General features: G+C 37.3%; 1 protein-coding gene and 1 gene segment (V, D, J or C); both read left to right on the forward strand.

The window, feature by feature from the left end:
* LOC311423019 (T cell receptor delta constant-like) overlaps positions 1-7,181 on the forward strand; it is a 97,035-nt gene extending 89,854 nt beyond the window's left edge. The window contains exons 4-7 of the C gene segment in view: positions 4,123-4,407; positions 4,923-4,985; positions 5,778-5,897; positions 6,513-7,181.
* Positions 1-18,710, forward strand: part of LOC311423015 (uncharacterized protein) — a 219,465-nt gene that overhangs the window by 144,787 nt on the left and 55,968 nt on the right. The window lies entirely within an intron of this gene.

Here is an 18,710-nt window from a genome sequence, read left to right on the forward strand (position 1 = left end):
TCTATCCAGGTCAGGAGGATATCTTGCTATGGAATAAATGCCTATTTTGGAACAATTAGATCCCATCTCAGTTGCAACGGAATAATGCCATGCAAATTTATTACTCTGAAGAAAGTTCTGTTCTTTCCAAACAAATCCTCAGCTGTAAATGTAGAACCAGAGGACACTTCCAGATTTCATTATTCTATCATCAGCCTACATGTATTTAACTTTGCATTTGTCAACAAAAGAGGTAAAATATTCCACAGAGTATTTGGCAGGAAAAAAAGAACCAGCAGAACACAGACTGGCAGGTAGAAGTCTGAACAATGATAGGCTTGTTTCAGACATACACAGAAATGCTAATATGACAATCTTGTCTCTCATGTAAAGGTTATATATGTGTCTCTTTAAAAAAGTTTAGCCAAATTCTTGTGACCTCCCATTATCAGCAAGTGCTGTGTAATTGCTCGTTTTCTAGGAAAAAGGACAAAAATTGTCCTCTTGAGCATTCAGTTAAGGTCAGATAAGGATTTTGGCTTTGGTTTTGTTTATTCTAGATAAAACTTTAATTAAGAAAACTAAGGCCTCTAACATTATCTTAACATCGTAAGATTAAAGAAAAAAATAAAACCTATGACTTTTTGTACTAATAAAAAGGCTCTTCCAGACTGTAATATAAAAATCTCTCCTCAAAGCAAGTAAGGTAGGAATTCATGGATGTATTTTCAGCTAAAGCAAAATAATGGGACTCAGCTGAGACTGCTGGAGTTTGATATAGATATAATTCTTCTTTATTAATGATCATTGCACAGTGAACATTTGTTCTTGCTGAGGATCTGATCCAGTCAGTTATGCGAGAGGAGCAGTTTCCTGGCACACTGGTGGTCGTTTAGAAATACTGGAGATCAGAAAGCATGAAAAGACTTTAAAGATCTCAGATACGGGGGAGTAGGTATGAGGGGGAAGCATGGGGCTAACAGTAGCTGGCAAAAACATTGTACAGCACCTGGAAGGGAAATGCATGTGGGATGAATAACAAAATGAGCCTTTTTTGATTTACCCATTGTAATTGTGTGTTGCTGCTCCTCTTATCTTCGGGAAGGGGACTCAACTGACCGTGGAACCAAGTAGGTATTCTTTACTCATGAGCCTTTTCTGAGTTGTTCTTGTTTGGATTTTAATATTGTTACTCTTCTTCTTCCTCCTAAAATTAAAACAGAATTTATCCCATGTGTTAGGATTCTTTACATGCTCCTTTGATACGCAATTAGACAGTTTAAGTGTAAAAACATCCTTATTCATAGAAGTTCCTAAAGAATTTTAACTCCACAAGAGCAATTCCATGCTGAATTTGTTTGGGACCTAATATCTACTCACTTATGCACTTCAATAAGCTTTCTATAGTCATTATTAGGTTTCACAGCCATGCTTAGACAGTTTGAAGGGAACTAAAGCTCCTGTGGAGGTTGACGTTTAAGTTCCTAAGAATTTCTATTCTGTCAGGGTTAGAAAGACAGCACTAAGGGGGCAAAAGGATAATGTTATGCAAAAACATTAAAAGGAGTCTTAGGCAATCTTTCTGTACTAAACTGATCTTCCTAAATGGTTCAGAGCTTGTGTTAAACTGAATAGTTTAAAGGAATTCAATGAAGATTTCAGTCCTCTTTGGAATCTGTTTGCTCTAGGTGTTGACAAGGATGGGGTTATGCCTATTTTCATTGGTAGAACCAACCCATGAAGTTAAGGTAGAATAATGCTTGGCTTGCACCTCAGTTCTTCAGTACTGGGACATGAATAGTAGAGAAAGACAGTAAAATCAGAGTACCTGCTCAAGAACTTGCAAAGATACCTTGTGAAGAACAAAATGTGAAGAGCAAAAATGTTAGACTTGAGGAAAGCAGAATACAACACAGTTGCCGTGCAAAATGCAAAGCCTAATAGACCTCTCTTTAGCAAAAACAGCCATCAGGATGCACTTGTCAAATTGGACTTACTCTATTCTAAATATGTATATATATATTAATGTCTGATAGCCTTTGATAAGCTGAGCTCTTTTTTTCAAGGAGGCATAGTAGATGAATCCCTTCAGTTTCATGTTTTTATTATAATTCATGTTAGAATCATAAAATCATAGAATCATGGAGAAGAGAAGACTGGGAGGGGGCTGATCAATGTATACAAATATCTGAAAGGAGGGTACCTAGAGGATGGGGTCAGACTCTTTTCAGTGGTGCCCAGTCACAAGACAAGAGGCAATGGGCACAAACTGAAACACATGAAGTTCTAGATGAATATGAGGGAACATTACTGTAAGAGCGCTGGAACAAGTTGCCCAGAGAGGTTGTGGAGTCTCCTTCCTTGGAGATATTCAAAACCTGCTTGGATGCAACCCTGTGCAACGTGCCCTAGTTGACCCTGCTTGGCAGGGGGTTGAACCAGATGATCTCTGGAGGTCCCTTTCAACCATTCTGTGATTCTGTGATTTCATCTGGAAAAGATCTCTTAAGATCATATAGTCTAACCTTTAACCTAGCACTGCCAAGCCAAGTCCATATTGCCAATCTTGTCCTGACATTAGTTTGTGGAGTAACCCTAGTTGCTCTGTGTATAACCTGAAGGCAAATATAGTTTAAAAATCATTATGATAATTGGCACCAAATAATTTTGAGAGAAAATCTCTTTCCTGAAAAAAACTTCCACTTCAAGCAATCTAATTTCCTTACTTTTATGTCTTATAAGAAATTCCCAGAGAAGGCTGCTGCTGTGTTATTGAACATCAGGTTTTTGCAGTTGTTAAGTCTTTGGCTTTCATTCTTTGTTGCTCAGAATTAAGAATTTAGCTACTAAAATATTTCAAAGCTAAAAAGAAAAAAAAAAAAAAGCTTCTGAAAGTTTCAGAGCAATTCTGAAAGGTACAGAGCAATTCTGAAAGGTACAGGAGAGGGCTAGGATATCAAATCCTGTGAACATTTGTCAGCACCTTTTAGGTTCTTTAAAAACTCCACTTCTAGGGCATATACATGTATTTTGTATCTTGATGTTTGTTAATATCTTAATCCTAAAGACATACCACTGAAGGTTAGTACACTATTTTAAGTAAGATTTTAAGAAGATTTGTCCATAGGCATCAAGTTTATAGGCATCAAGATGTTCTGCTCAAACCATTTTATTATGCTAATTTTTCATTATACTTCTAACTGTTCCTGAAGCTGTGGGACTAACAATATAGCACAGTGCACAGATGAGAAAGGTCACACTTTTTGAAACATGTACAGAAGGTTTTCTTGAACCAAGTACCAGTCATAGTATCTTTCCAGTGTCTCTAGACTGGGTTAGAATGATTTACACCTGTACAATGTCTAGTGGGGAAAATCTCTCTCGCAATTTAAATTGCTTGACCTTATCACAAATTCTTGGAAATTCAGAGCCTTCTGATTACTTGCCTCCTAATTTGCCACCTTAGAGACACATAACCTTCCTGTATCTGAGCATTTGTTAATGAAAAGATCAACTTTGTTCTCCACTCGAGCAACAGCACTTCATTTCTGCAAGTAATGCCCCTCATTGGAGTAACCTTGCACAATGGTGACGTAACAAACTGACTTCTCTCTTTGCCTTACCACTCTTGCTATGGTTAGACCTTTTAGACACATCAGAAGACTTTGGGGACGTGAGAGTGAGTAAAGGAAAAAGAGTTATTCCCTTATGTCTCAGGGGTATACAGGACTGTCCTTGATAGATGTGTTATTTTTAGTAACTAATTTGTCGATTAAGCAGAATAATTTGTCTATTGGACCTGCATCCTTCAAAGTTCTCTTCTCATTTTCTGGTGCCTTACAAACTGAAGAATTCACATGCAGGCATGAGTTCTAGCAAAAGGAAGCTTAGGATCCCACAGAATTAAAGCTTCTATGGAAAACCTACCCATATATATTCTTTCTGTATTTTATCTGTTCTTTTGGAATAAGCAGAAAGACAAAAAAGGCAGTTAGTCATTGTTAATTCCAGGAATTAGTCAATGGAGGAGCGCACATGAATTGCAGGTAGCTTAGCTCTCAGGCAAGATTTCAATAAAATCAAATCATGACCAAACAATACTTTTTTTTTTTTTTTTTTTTTTTTTTTTTTTTTTTTAAACAGGCAATCAGAAAGATTCTGACCCAGAAGTTGTTCTGATAAAATCCAAGGCACTTGAAGAAGGTGACAGTACTAGGAAAGCAGCTTGTTTGGCAAGGAATTTCTATCCAAAGAATATCAGTTTGGACATGTTAACAGCTGAAGTCATATATGAACAGTCTACACCCATTGTGACATCAGAGGGGACATACAATACTATTAAAGTAGTGAATGTGGCAAAAAACTCAGAGGTATCCTGCACGGCCAAGTTCAAGAACAAAAGTTTTCCAGCCAATGCAACGTCATCAGGTACAAATTTGTGGTACAATTGCAACTTATTTCTGGAGGCAGTGTCTTCCAAGACTTGCTATTTCTTTTTTTTTTTTTTTTTTTTTTTTTTTAAATAAAGACACAATCTTTTTTTTTATTATTATTATTTTTTTAATTTTTAAATTTATATTAACTTATGACTAAATACTTCAACATAGAGCAGAAACTTTCTAGAATACAGTTTAGAATAGCTTTTCTAAAACCAACAAAAAGTAAAAAAAAATATTTTTTTCTTAAACAACTTTTTACATTTTTGCATTGCTTTTCCCATTATGCAGCTCATTCAAAAAAAGTAAAAACAAAGCAAGTCAAAAATTTATTTCGTCCAACTGTACTGAGATTTGTTTTCCTCAAATTAATATTAGTGACCTGCCTGCTTAGCCTCAGACTGTATCACTCACCTGATTCTGTGGGAAAAGTAATATGAACACTGTCTTTAATCCTTCTTACAAGTCAGATTTTGTTTATGCTGTCTTTTCTTTATCATGCTATAGAAAAGGTGGTGGAAGAACCAATAACAGCAAATGTTTGCAACACCACAGACATCTCTTCAAAAGGTTAGTTAACCAAAGGGATTATAAAGTTATGTTACTATGTTGGGGATAAAAGCATGGAAATGTATTTTCTCAGGGACAGAGAAATCAGAATACCATGTATTCATTGTATTCATTAAACATAACCTGCTTTTTCTGGGTAACTATTTTAGTAAAAGACAATTTTTGTTATAGTTACAAAGTCCAGAGGAGGGCCACAAATATGATCAGAGGGCTGGAGCACCTCTCCTACGAAGAAAGGCTGAGAGAGATGAGGATGTTTAGTCTGCAGAAGAGAAGGCTCTAGGGTGACCTTATTGTGACCTTTCAGTACTTAAAGGGGTCTTATAAAAAGTATGGAGAAGGACTCTTTATTCAGGTAGATAATGATAGGACAGGGGGGAATGGTCTCATCTAAATCTATCCTCTTTTAGTTTTAGACATTAGGTGGAAGTTCTTCACTGTAAGAGTAGTGAGGCACTGGAAAATGTTGCCAAGAGAAGTTGTGGATGGCCCATCCCTGTAGGTGTTCAAGACCAGGCTGGATGGGGCCTTGGCCAACCTGATCTAGCACGTGGGTTGGGGTTTTATGATCTTTAAGGTCCCTTCCAATACAAACCATTCTATGATTCTATGAAAATCCAATATTGACAGATACTCTCCGCCTTTGTTGTTGCCATGTTTCTCTGTCATCTTTTCTTTTACAGCCATTTCTCTCCTTGACACTATTGCCTGTGTTTTTTTTTTCACTTTCCACCAATGTCATGACATCCCACTCTAGATCATGATCTCTCCTATCTTTTCTCTCTCACTAAGGAGATATCAAAACAGAGAAAACAAACATGCTGTCCATGGCTGTGTTGGGTTTACGAGTCCTGCTGGCAAAAAGTATTGCCTTCAATACACTCATGAGCATCAAGTTGTTTCTTTTCTGAGGTAAGGAAATACATTGTTTCATCTGTGGAAAAATTGGAAGTACGTGCCAGTAATGACTACTTGTCTTTGTGTACTTCTCAAACCCCACAAGGAGTGACATCTGTTCATCTACTCCTATTTCCATTAATAAATGCTGTAGGTTTATGGAAACAAGCAAACAACAAACAAACAAGCAAACAACAACAACAAAACCAACCAACCAAAAAACCACAGCCTTTTCATGAATCCATAGCTCAGTTCTAGGTTGCTGGTCCCCAGATTTACTTTGCAGCAAGCTTGCTTTGACAGAACATGTCAGGTTTTATCAGAAATGCTTAAGAAATATCTTAATGACTGTTTCATCTGGCAGACCATGAGGGCTATAGAAAAATCAAGATGAATAAGGAATCAAAAGCCAGGCTTCCAAAACACAGTCATGTGAAGAGGTAGCAGGAAAGAGGAGGAGGGAGAATTTTTAAATTAATATAACCAAAAGTGTCACAAAAGACTATCCAGATTAAGCTTTGTAAATCTACCTATCTTGATCTAACAGTAATCAAACAACGGCACATTTCATTAAATATAATGGCACCTATATGCATTAAAAATAATTTAAAACGTACTCTTCTTTGTCAGGCAAAGAGGTATCAAGGCAGAAGAAAGCTGAGAAACAGCAGGAGAGAGCAGCTACCAGCAGTACAATTTGAAGAGATGATGTTAAATCTGTTGACAACAACCATCTAGAACACAGCACAGCATCATCTCCTTAAGACATTTCTGAGTGTGGACTCCTGCCTGGATAGTTTATGTAATTTTTAGAGTTGTAATTGCTTTTGCTATTTCTTGTTTTCTGTGAGCAGAGGAAAGTATTTTTCCTCATCTGTCAGCTAAGTAGAAATAGATCCTTCCACTTTTCTATCCTTTGCATGGAAGCATGCAACATGCTTTGATAGTTTTGAAAAAAAAAATGAAACCTCACTATCGATATATGAACTTTTAAAAATACCTTTTTTACAGTAATGTTGCATTATTCTGTAGAACTGATATTTTACTTCTGAGAGGCACAGTGGAGGTTATTTATATATATATATTTTTAAGATATCTTTAATAACCATAATTTTCTAGTATAGATGAGAAGAGCTGCATTGGATCCGAAGGGATGCACTTCAAGCAGATGATGTTCAACTGTAGTAACATTTTTATTTACATTTCTTTATTTAATTTTTATCTTTTCTGCAAAGTGTATGACATCTGCATTTTATATCACTGTAGCGATTATCAAAATAAAATTTTATTACACCAAAATGCTGTGGTTTGTGCTTGCTTTTTCATCTGAATTTGTAATAGAGATTGCTGAAATCCAGTTCTAATGACCAGTGAGATTAGAAATGCATTGTTCATAACCTAGATTTACTGTTGACTGAATTTGTCTTTTCTAGGGTTTGCACAGGGAAGTGGAGGGGCTCCTTGACTCATTAAAGAGATACAGAAGGGGACATGAATCTTAGATTTAGGGGATTTGAATGACATTTTGTCTTTCAGATCACTTTAAAGAGAACTCAGCATGATATTCTGGATCACAGCAAAGAGAGACATATGCCTAAGGAAAAATCAATGAAGAAGCAGGTTGATAGGAGCATGAGGAAGAAAAATATAGGTATCAGAAGAGATGAGAGCATGTTTCTTTTTTTCCCACTCATTAATACTAGGAAGGGACCAATAGGAAATAACGTATGATGGTTTGATGGAGTGATACAGTATCTACAGCAACTTGATTATTAGTCAAAAAGACCCACAACACACACATTCCCCAACTCATCTTACTCTCAGAAGCAACGGGCAGGATGCTGTGGTTAACACCTATGACTAACTTGCAAGATGCAAGGCGAACTCCCTCTCGTTTCGAAAAACAAGTTAACCACATCCTGAAGAGAAAATGACACTTTTCAGATACTGCCTGAGTTACTGCTAGCTTCAAGACAGACTCTACAAAAAGTGCATAAGAAAGTCCATTTAATTAACCCTTGTCAGGTTAATTGCAAACCCCTAGATGAAGACCCTCACCCTACCCAGAAGATGAGTGAAGTTTGCACAGTAAATCCAAAAACAGTCATTTTAAAAAATTATATTAAAATCCATTCCACCCCCATAATGTAAAATAGAAACACTTGCTTGTTCATATTTTTATCCTGATTTTCTGATGATACCCTCTACATTTTTGTGTTGCACTCCACATCATACATTTTCCCAGTCTCTCAGGCAAGGATATGACTGGGAATACTGTTTCTGGTTCTCTGTGCAGATCAAGGAATGTAATTTTTCTGGGTTGTCTTTGGTTGTGTCTGAGAACTTTGACTGAATGAAAATCTTGTAGCAGTGCACAAGCAAAGAACGGGATCTACAGATGTCTAACTACTGAGTGACATAGCACTCATTCATACAGAAATATATCAGCCAGATAAAGACATCAGTCACTATTGTTTTAAATACCTATTCATAAAGTTACAGGACACCAGAGCCCTCATTTCCATCATGAAGACATACATGACCTGTGTGATACTTCTGTAGTCAGTCATCTCATATTTCTCTGCACCACTGGCACAGTGTTGATCAGAGGGGAACACTTATCCCCTCACTATTCTTCCAAAATATCAGTTGCCCAAGAACCTATTATCTAGGTCTCGGTCAAATGGAGAGAAACTTCTGTCTTTGAGAGGATGATTTGAACCTCCAGCTCTGTGAATTGTGAGGTGGAAGTACTTGTCCCTCAGACTTTTACCACAGTCTATCACTCAAGCACTGTGACTACAGTTAGCTTTCATTGAAGTAATCTAGACTAGTGACCAGGCCTATAACTCCCCTGAGACTGCTTTTCAGGTCAGACTACATGAAATAAGAGGACTGTGTCACAGCTGTCCAGTATGATGTTTCTGAGACATGGTTCCAAGGGTGGATATTGAAGACAATCAGAGGCAACCCAGCTACCCTACTGTAGTAAAACCTGGTGCAACCTGTTTTTCTCATTTCCTCTGGAGAAAAAAAAATAAAAAATGTTGGCCTTCTTCTGGAAGGAAGGGATTAGCTTCCTTTGGGAAGAAGTAGACTGTGATGGCTTACATTAACTGGGGACAAAAGAAAAAAAGGGAAAAAACTGCTTAAAATGCTGTAACTCCTTTAACTACTTTAACTGTTTTATCTGCCCTTGAGGAAAAGAGAGGTATCTGTACCCAATGAAGAATTCTGGCACCAGCCATTGTATAGAGAAGAAAGATAATGGGAAAAGCAATACCTTATTATAACACACAATACAGGTGGAAGAAGCAGATATATATGCAGACACACAATTCCTCTTCAGCTCTTAAACTTCTATGAATCTACTTCTAGGTAGATTATTCTGGATCTTTTATCAGGACCATGTCCCCTCTCAGAAGCTGTCTAGGTCTAGTTATGGTATGGGATATCCCTTTGGTCAGTTTGGGTCAGCTGTCATGTCTGTGTCTCCTCCCAGCTTCTTGTGCATTCCTTATCTCCTTGCTGGCTGGGTGGTACCAGAAGCAGAAAATTCCTTGACTACATGCAAGCATTGCACAGCAATAATTAAAGCATTGGTGAGCTATCACCACTATTTTCAAAAAAAAAAAAAAAAAAAAAAAAATCCAAAACAGCATCATACAAGCCTCTATGAAGAAAATTTATTCTATCCCAGCCCAAGCCATGACAATGTGCATATGGGAAAACATGTTCAGCCCAGGTTAAGGCTAGTAGCTATTCAGAGTTATAAATGATCATATGGACAACACAGAAAATGGTGCAAAAATTGTGAGTAATGATGTGGTTTGACCTTTCCCTCCTCTCCATCTGACTACACAGGTTTTGTCTAGTGGAGTATTATTCAAACATGAATCAGGCCTGGGTATATGAAATTGCTCCCAACACCACTGCTGGTTTAGAATAAGTACAACCTCCAGAGAGCCATTCACTCAAAATGAAAGCTTGCTCTTAAGACTCTCCAATGTTCTCTGTCTACCCAGTGTTAAAGCCTGGAAATAGTATCTTCCTACTTATGCAAATGCATTTATTCAAGATAGAGAGTTTGTGGTCTTCCCTCTTTCTTTCTTTGATTGACATTAATGCTCATGGCTATTTGCAATGGTGCATTACTCTGCATTCTCACCTCAGGCACTAAAGATCTCACATATAGGTCTGGGTAATGCTAAGTCACACAACAGAGGTACCTATGTCAGTGAGCTAGGGAATTTTCCTCTTTGTAGGTAAAGGTCATGCACGTTTCAGGCTAGGGATCTTAGTGGCTTGCAGTGTGTATTTCCTCACCTCTTCTGAGCTATTGTGGTTTTTGTTTTGTTTTATTTAAAGTTTTTGATTCACATCCTTTCTCCTTTTAACACGGACTTAAGAAAATGGAAGGTGTTCATTCAGTTATACCAAACAACAGTGTGTCCGTAATAACTAAAGCTATAGCTGAAGTATGCTATAAGCTCTAGACGTTCATTGTGGTGAAAATGGCATAGGGCATGGCTTCTTAGGTAAGTTTGAAAGTAGCTGTGGTTTCCTTCCTTGGGAAATATTCTGTTAATAAAATAAAATAAAATAAAATAAAATAAAATACCATAAAATACCATAATATGAAATAAAAAAAACACCAAAGCAATGAAAACTAATAAGGCAAGCCCTTTGCTAGTGAACTTCTACACAATTCATTTGAAATGATTGCTCAGAAGTGTTTTCTCTTCTTTGCTACATGTCAGCAAGGGATTTTTTTCTTCCATTTTCTGTCATTAATTGCATTGCTCTATGAAACTTTCTGCTTGCCACCCACAGACCAAATTGGAACCTTTTTCTCTAGAAAAAGGGAAGAAAAAATATGATGTTAATGATCTGTTTTCTTCTTATCCAAAGCAAGCTGTTTACCTGCATTTCTCCTTCTCTCTCCCTCTTAACAGTACCAAGAGACAGAATGACACTTTTAGAGAAGAGATGAAGGTGCAGCATAGAAAGCTGCATCAAAACAAATTGTTATATCTGCAAAGGCTACAGAGACTCATATCTACAAATGTTAACTTTTTTCCTCGTCTATCACAGAAGAAAAATGTTTCACCTTTGTATATAGAAGTAGTTCTAGTACATTATTCATGCCTCTCTAAACTACTTAGGAATTGTTTCCCTCCACTGACTGTAGTCTGGCAAACAGTTGGGTTACAGCTAGAAGAAACACACCAGAAGAATCCTGCTCTGCATGACAATTCATGACACTAAAGGGAAATATGAGCATAAATGTTTTTGTGAGCTCAATCTGGAGAGAAGGATGCTCACGTCTGTGCTCAGTGCAAGATTATTGTTAATTTAATGGATGCAGTAATTCTAGAAAAAAAAAAAAAGATGCAAAGGGCTTTCAGTCTCTCTCAAAATAATGATTTGATTGCTCATTAAATTAGATAGTCAGACAGCATCAGAAGTCAGAGGTTCAAACTCAGATGAAAAAAAAAAAAAACACAACAGAAAATGTAAAGTATACTGTCTAACACCTGTATGTCCTTTCTTGCTGAGCATGTCAAAATGATGATAGCTCTCTCCTGTGGTAGGGGACAATAAATGCACCCTAAATAAATATATTTCCGAATGACCAAATGGGACAGTGTCATGTACAGCTAGAAAACCTGAATAGCAATGAGAATATTTTGCATTTTCTCTCATATTTCTAGTTATATGTGGGGAGAAGGGTGTTTACACCTCCACTCTGTACATTTCTCATTACTACAGAAATGTATGGGAACCCCCTATGCAAGGTGCTTTAGATGTCTCCTAGGTTTCATCTTGTTACACAACTCAAAAGATGGTAAAGCTTCATAGTCAGAAAGGCTCTTGGAGCACAAGAAAGGACTCCCAGTCTGATTTCTTTTGTGCCTTGGCTTTCTTAGAGCCAGCAAAAATGTCACAGAAAGGGAGAAGTTCAGGGACAGCATCAACATATTTGTACTCAGGCTGCAGAGAAACACACTTAGATCAACCTCAAACAATGCATGGAACTTTGTATCTTGCAGTAAGCTGCTTCAACACAAATATTTACTCCAGTCATATGAAAAAAAAAAAAAAAAAAAGAAGAAATGCCTATTTGAACCCCTTTCGAGCACACAACTCAGTGCCATGAACAAGCCTCAGTCTTACCTTTGCAGAAAACCTTGTTTGTTTGTTTGTTTGTTTGTTTTGCATATGATGTCCCACTGTCATTTTTTCACACTAGATAGGGCTAGAGCGGGACTTAAAGCAGGTCTTTAAGCTGCTTACATGCACAGCATTTCAGCCTGAATTGGAGTTTCTTTGTTTCTTTCAGTAATTTCTTGTTAAAAGAGAGGAAAGATGTTTGCTGTTTTTTTTTTTTTTTTTTTTTTTTTTTTTTTTTTTAACTGCAAAACCCAACAGTATATAAGAGCTATGTGATTATTATTGTATGTGCTTGTATTCTCCTATTCTCCTGTGCAAGAGGAGTTGCTTTTGGAATATAGAGTATACATATATTTTAAAGGGTTCTCAAAGAAAAATACAGCGTATATCTAGGATTTTTAACTTGTTAAAAGTAAATAAAATGCATGAGAATGAGGCAAAAAAACCCCAAATGACTTTTTTGAGGGAGTGGGTTGAATTCCACCAGTCTATCCTTTTTCATTTGGACTTTGAAATTGAGATGGTAAAGCTATTTTTATTTCACTTTTTGACATATTTTATAGATATTTTAAGTGTTTACAGATACAGAGAATATAAACTAATTGTTCTTTTGCTATCATTTTAAATAATACAAAACTGCATAAAACTGAAAAACATTAAATTACTTTTCTACAACTAAATCTTTATGTTGTCTTATATAGCATTAAAGATGTTAGAGAAAGAACCCTGGATTCTGCTGGTAATAATCTGTCCTGTATGATCTGAAATATTAAGAAGCTTCTGATAAAATTAGGTGCATTGAAATAAGATGAATTTCTTTCCTTGATCTCTCCTGCTACCTGCTGGTTAAAGTGTTTATTTTTCTTACAACACCTTATACTTGATGAATTCTAATAAATAGGTCAAAAAGAAAAAGAAACAAATGAAACAAACAAAACAAAACATACAAAAAGCAAAACCAAACAAACAAACTGAAAAATATGAACTGTTACCTCTGCACATGATTAAATTAATTTGCTTTGACTTTGCATTTTTTTGATTGCCAACAGGTGCAGATGAAACTTCTTGTTGTATGATATACAGGCTTTAGAAAGTCCAGTGTCAGAAAGGCACATGTGAAAAAAAGATGAATAACTGAACTGAGATTCAAAGATGCTTTATTCTCATGTGCAAATTAAAATAGTTATACATAAAAGTCAGAAAACAAAGGAAATGGAGTATAATAAAAAAAAAAGCTTGTATAACTACTCTTGAAATAAGTTAGTACTTGGGGGGGTGGGGGGGGAAGGCTTTGCGCTGTAAGATTTTTTAACAAACAAATAAATAAACAAAAAAACCAACAACAACCCAAACTCAGCAGTCAGAGTATTCCAGCTGGTAGAAAGATGTGTTGTTGGGATTAAGGGATGAGTTTGTTCCCTGAAAATCTGTTATGGCTAAAGCAGGTTAAGGCCTTTCAAAGATATGGATGTCTTGCTAAACAAGGAAGAAGACTGACACAGAAAGAAATGGAGTTCTCTGGCTTCAGTAAATGAATAGAATAATAACAATATGGAGTAATTTGAAATGCCATAATGTCTGTTGCCCTGTGATGAAGAAATTACAGTATAATTTGTTGCAGCTAGGAAGGCTGTGGATGAGATGCACCAAGGAGCTGTGTTGTCCTGGTGAAGCCCTTTTCTCCTTTGAATGTTGTGGTCTTCTGTACTATGGAAAGTTTCTCACTATGGAAGGACCCAGACACTTCAGTTCCATTAAAGTCCTGCCTATGGACCTGTCCGTTTCTTGAAACACGTAAGTCTATTTGCTGTTATCAAGGTACTTTGTATGCTACAAACCTGTGTCAAAAATAAAACATTTTCTGTATTTTACTGGGATTTGAAGGATTAAGATTCCTCCATTGCAAAAGAGATTTTTTATTTGGGTGGCCCTTTATTCTTCGAGAATTCGGTGTGTCATACATTGGGACCCTTTGCTTCATTAGGTATACTACAATCACAGTAATGACTATATTGAGGTGTGAGACTCTCTCTGGAAATTATGCTCCTGAACAAATGTAAATGGGTACACTCAGTCATGGGTTAGGAGGCTGTTAAATGACTGGTCTTAGAAGTGGTCATTTGCTATGTGATTCGAGTAAAATGACATATCGTTTGGTTTCCACTGGGTGTGAAATGAGGTAGATAAATTCTTTAGAATTTGTTATGTACCCAAACGCTGCAGGAACTAGGAGGAAAATGAAATGACTTAAGCATAAAGACAGAATGGGACTGTTTTTGTTTCTAATTCTCTTCTATTTCTCTCAATTATTTTTTCAACACTCTTGGGAATCTGGAGAGGTCCCAGTAGACTGGAAGCTGGCAAATATTGTGCCAATTTTCAAGAAGGGTAAGAAAGAAAACCCTAGCAATTACAGGCCTGTCAGTCTCACGTCAGTGCCTGGTAAAATTATGAAGAAGATGATTCTTGAAGTTATTGAGGCACGCCTGGGGGACAATGCGGTCATTGGTCCCAGCCGATATGGGTTCATGAGGGGTAGGTCCTGCCTAACAAATTTTATTTCCTTTTATGATAAGATCATCCATCTAGTTGATCAAGGGAAACCAGCTGATGTGATCTTTTTGGACTTCAGCAAGGCTTTTGACACAGTTTCCCATAGGATCCTACTGGACAAAATGTCCAGCATACAACTTAACAAAAACATCATATGATGGGTGAGCAATTGGCTGACGGGCAGGGCTCAAATGGTTGTGGTAAATGGGGCCACATCTGGCTGGTGGATGGTCACTAGTGGGGTCTGTCAAGGCTCCATTTTAGGGCCAGTCCTCTTCAATGTTTTTATAAATGATTTGGATGTAGGACTAGGTGTTCTGAGCAAATTTGCTGACGACACCGAACGTGGAGGAGTTATGGACTTGGATGAGGGTGGAAAGGCCTTGCAGAGAGATCTGAACAGACTGGAGAACTGGGCCATCACCAACTGCATGAAGTTTAACAGAAGCAAGTGCCGGGTCCTGAACCAGGGACGGAGCAACCCTGGCTTTACATACAGACTGGGCAACGAGATGCTGGAGAGCAGCTCTGCAGAGAGGGATCTGGGGGTTGTGGTTGACAGCAAATTGAATATGAGTCAGCAGTGTGCCCTGGCAGCCAGGAGGGTGAACTGTATCCTGGGGTTCATCAAGCACGGCATTGCTAGTCGGTCGAGGGAGGTGATTGTCCCGCTCTACTCTGTGCTGGTGCAGCCTCACCTTGAGTACTGTGTGCAGTTCTGGGCACCACAGGACAAAAAAGACATTAAACTGTTGGAGAGTGTTCAGAGGAGGGCGATGAAGATGGTGAAGGGCCTAGAGGGGAAGATTCATTATGAGGAGTGGCTGAGGTCACTGGGCCTGTTCAGCCTGGAGAAGAGGAGGCTGAGGGGAGACCTCATCGCAGTCTACAGCTTCCTTGCGAGGGGGAGTGGAGAGGCAGGTGACCTATTCTCTGTAAACACCAGTGATAGGACCCATGAGAATGGTGTTAAGCTGAGGCAGGGGAAGTTTAGGCTGGATATCAGGAAGAGGTTCTTCACCAAGAGGGTGGTTGCACACTGGAACCAGTGAAGTAGTCACTTCACCAAGCCTGTCTGAATTTAAAAAGTGATTGGACTGTGCACTTATTCATATGGTTTAAAATTTTGGGCAAACCTGTGCGGTGCCAGGAGTTGGACTTGATGATCCTTGTGGGTCCCTTCCAACATGGGATATTCTATGATTCTATATTTTATACTAGCATCAGTGGGAGAGTTTCTATTTGTATAACAAGTTTGTGCATTTGGAACTCTGGGGAAGATGCTTAAAACTTCTGAGGTATTTGATCTACCGCTCTTCATTCTATAAGGATATGGACAATATTTCCTTCCCACCTTTGAGACTTTGACTTCAGTAGGTGTTGCACATACAATACAGATTGGAAACATAGCCATTTCATACATAAATCATTTTTGCATGGATAGACACAGAGGTTTCCCAGCAGTAAAGTTACAATTTGAGCAATACTAATTAATGCAAATTGTGCAGTGATTATCTTACAGAGAAAAAAATATCTGGACAATGAAAGAAGTGATATTTGTATTTTTAAAACACTGTGGCACTAAAATTTGGAAGGGAAGGTACTGCTGGCATAGAAACCACACTTACTCTTCAATTCAACTAGTACAATGCTGAGTAAAAACAAACTCTGCTGTGCTTGCTACCCAAGAAAAACATCTGATGAGCTGCTGGTTCTATTTTTTTTTTTTTTTTTCATTTCCTTTAATGCATGTAAACATGCTTGAGACTGCAGTGTGTGGCTAGAGTGGAACTGACTGGCTAAGCTATTCTGGAAAGGATGCTCAGTTATTATACACTGATCTATAACTGTTTAAAATGTTTTTCTTCTCTGTGGACTGTGGTACAGAAAGAAAATTATTTTATAAGAAGTGTGCATTCATGAAAAAAGTAACAATTTCAGAAAAAATATATATTTTTTCCTTCCCCCAAAGAAGATCTACAGGTATTCACTTATCTTAGCAAAGTTACTGAAAGATTAATTTATTTCACCACTGTTATATTGGTTGGTCTTTCTCAGCAGACAAAGGAATATCTGCTTTTATATCCTATTCATTTTAAGGGATTTTTCAAGGCTTCTAATATTCCGTTCCCATGTATGATAGTCAAGTTGCTTTAAAGTTAAAATTATCATAAATTTTAATCTTTCATTATCACATCAAAGTATTAACTGCAATGAAAATCTCTTAAATTTCAGAAGAGCATGGACATCACACTTTTGTAAAGGGCTGAACTACTGTATGAAAATTGATAAGATCATATTTGTGCATGGAATATGTCTAAATGTGCAAGCTCAAGAGGTAAGCTGCTCATTTTTGTCTATAGAAAAATGAGGATGTAATTTCCAAGGGCCTCACTCCCATTTAAAATTCTCAAACATGGAATAAAATGTTGTGTGTCTGTGTGAGACAAAAGAATTTGGCCAACCCCTTTTCAGTGGTTTGTGGGGACAGGACAAGGGGTAATGGACACAAAATTGAGCACAGGAAGTTCTGCACCAACATGTGAAAGAACTTCTTCAAGGTGAGGGTGATGGAGCACTGGAACAGGCTGCCAGGAAGGTTGTAGAGTCTCCTTCTCTGGAGATATTCAAGGCCTGTCTGGCTGCCTACCTGGGCAGCCTGCTCTAAGGAACCTGCTTTGGCAGGGGGGTTGGACCCGATGATCTCTCGAGGTCCCTCCCAACTCCTCCAATTCTGTGATTCTGTGATTCTGTGAAAATGCCAGGAGCACAAATCACTTTTCTGCCATATACAGCAGTCAGTTTTGTGAAGTAAAATAAATCTCATGAATAAAATCCCATTCACAGTAGGTACTTTGCAAAGCTCTTGATTACTATAGTGATGAAGCATCTCCTCAGATGTGATATTCAGATATTCAAAACAGGAAGTACAGTCAGATAAGAAGAAATGGAGGAAAAAATCCCGCAAAAATATGGATATACTCCAAATGTATCATATTCTTATTCCATGTGCATTAAAATTAAAATAAAACTAGCCAGCTGTGGGCAATATATATGTATAAATATATATATATATTTATATATATATATATTTTTTTTTAAGAACTGAGATTATTGCTACAAAACCATGTGTTTTCAGTCTGATTTGATCCTGTACATTCAGGACTCCTTTCTGACTGTGGAAGTGCTGATCATGGATGCCATTCTCTTCACACACTAGAAAAGGCTTGAAAGTTACTGCCTGTTTACAGAGAGAAGCACAGAGTAGGAAGGTTTGTTTCTGGGGAAAAATATGAAATAATATTTGTGAAGAGACTCTATTTTTGAATTTTGTTCCTAGGATGCTTCTTTTCTGTCCATCAGCAATTTGAAAAGACTAGAACTAGTGCACGAGAGTTAAAAAATAATTAGATGCATTAGTCTGTTGTGTTTTTTTTTTTTTTTTTTTTTTTTTTTGTTGTTGTTTTTTGTTTTTGTTTGCTTGTTTGTTTAACCCAAATTACTTTTTGCAAAATATTCTACAGGAGCAAAAACATTGCAAATACCAACTTAATTTTTGTCAAGGATCTGATCCTTCCAGGGTAACCACTGGACAGTTTGGATGGAATTGGATGACTTCCATAGTTTTTTTAACCTGAGTTTTGAGAGGCATTTTGAGGTGGTTCATTGCAGGGGGAATGCTGTAAGTGGCTACTTGCTTAGCCTTGAGACAAAATCTCTTCTAAGATTGGAAGAGGAAAAAATAAACCATGTTGGAATACAGAGTTGTCTGAAAATATTCCACTGTAGACTGTCTGTTTATAATTTCAGTTATAAAGGAAGATAATGGAAGAAATACCAGCCCCCAAACTTGGAAATGAGAGAACAAAGACAGATTCACATCTGAGAGAGTAATGCATTCTTAAGGCTTGGTCATCATTTTGGTCAGGGGAATCATGGGCATCTGAAAAAAAAAATAACGAAGAAACATCATTAAGTTTAGATTGTATTAGATGAAGACATTAGATAGTTTAAGTACAAGTTGTCTCAGTGTAGCAGGTTGGCGTAGGAGGGGATATTCACTAACTGAGGTGGATGGAGAAAGTGCTATAGAAAATCTTC

Source organism: Aythya ferina (assembly GCF_964211825.1).
Source record: "Aythya ferina genome assembly, chromosome: 23".
Lineage (NCBI taxonomy): Eukaryota > Metazoa > Chordata > Aves > Anseriformes > Anatidae > Aythya > Aythya ferina.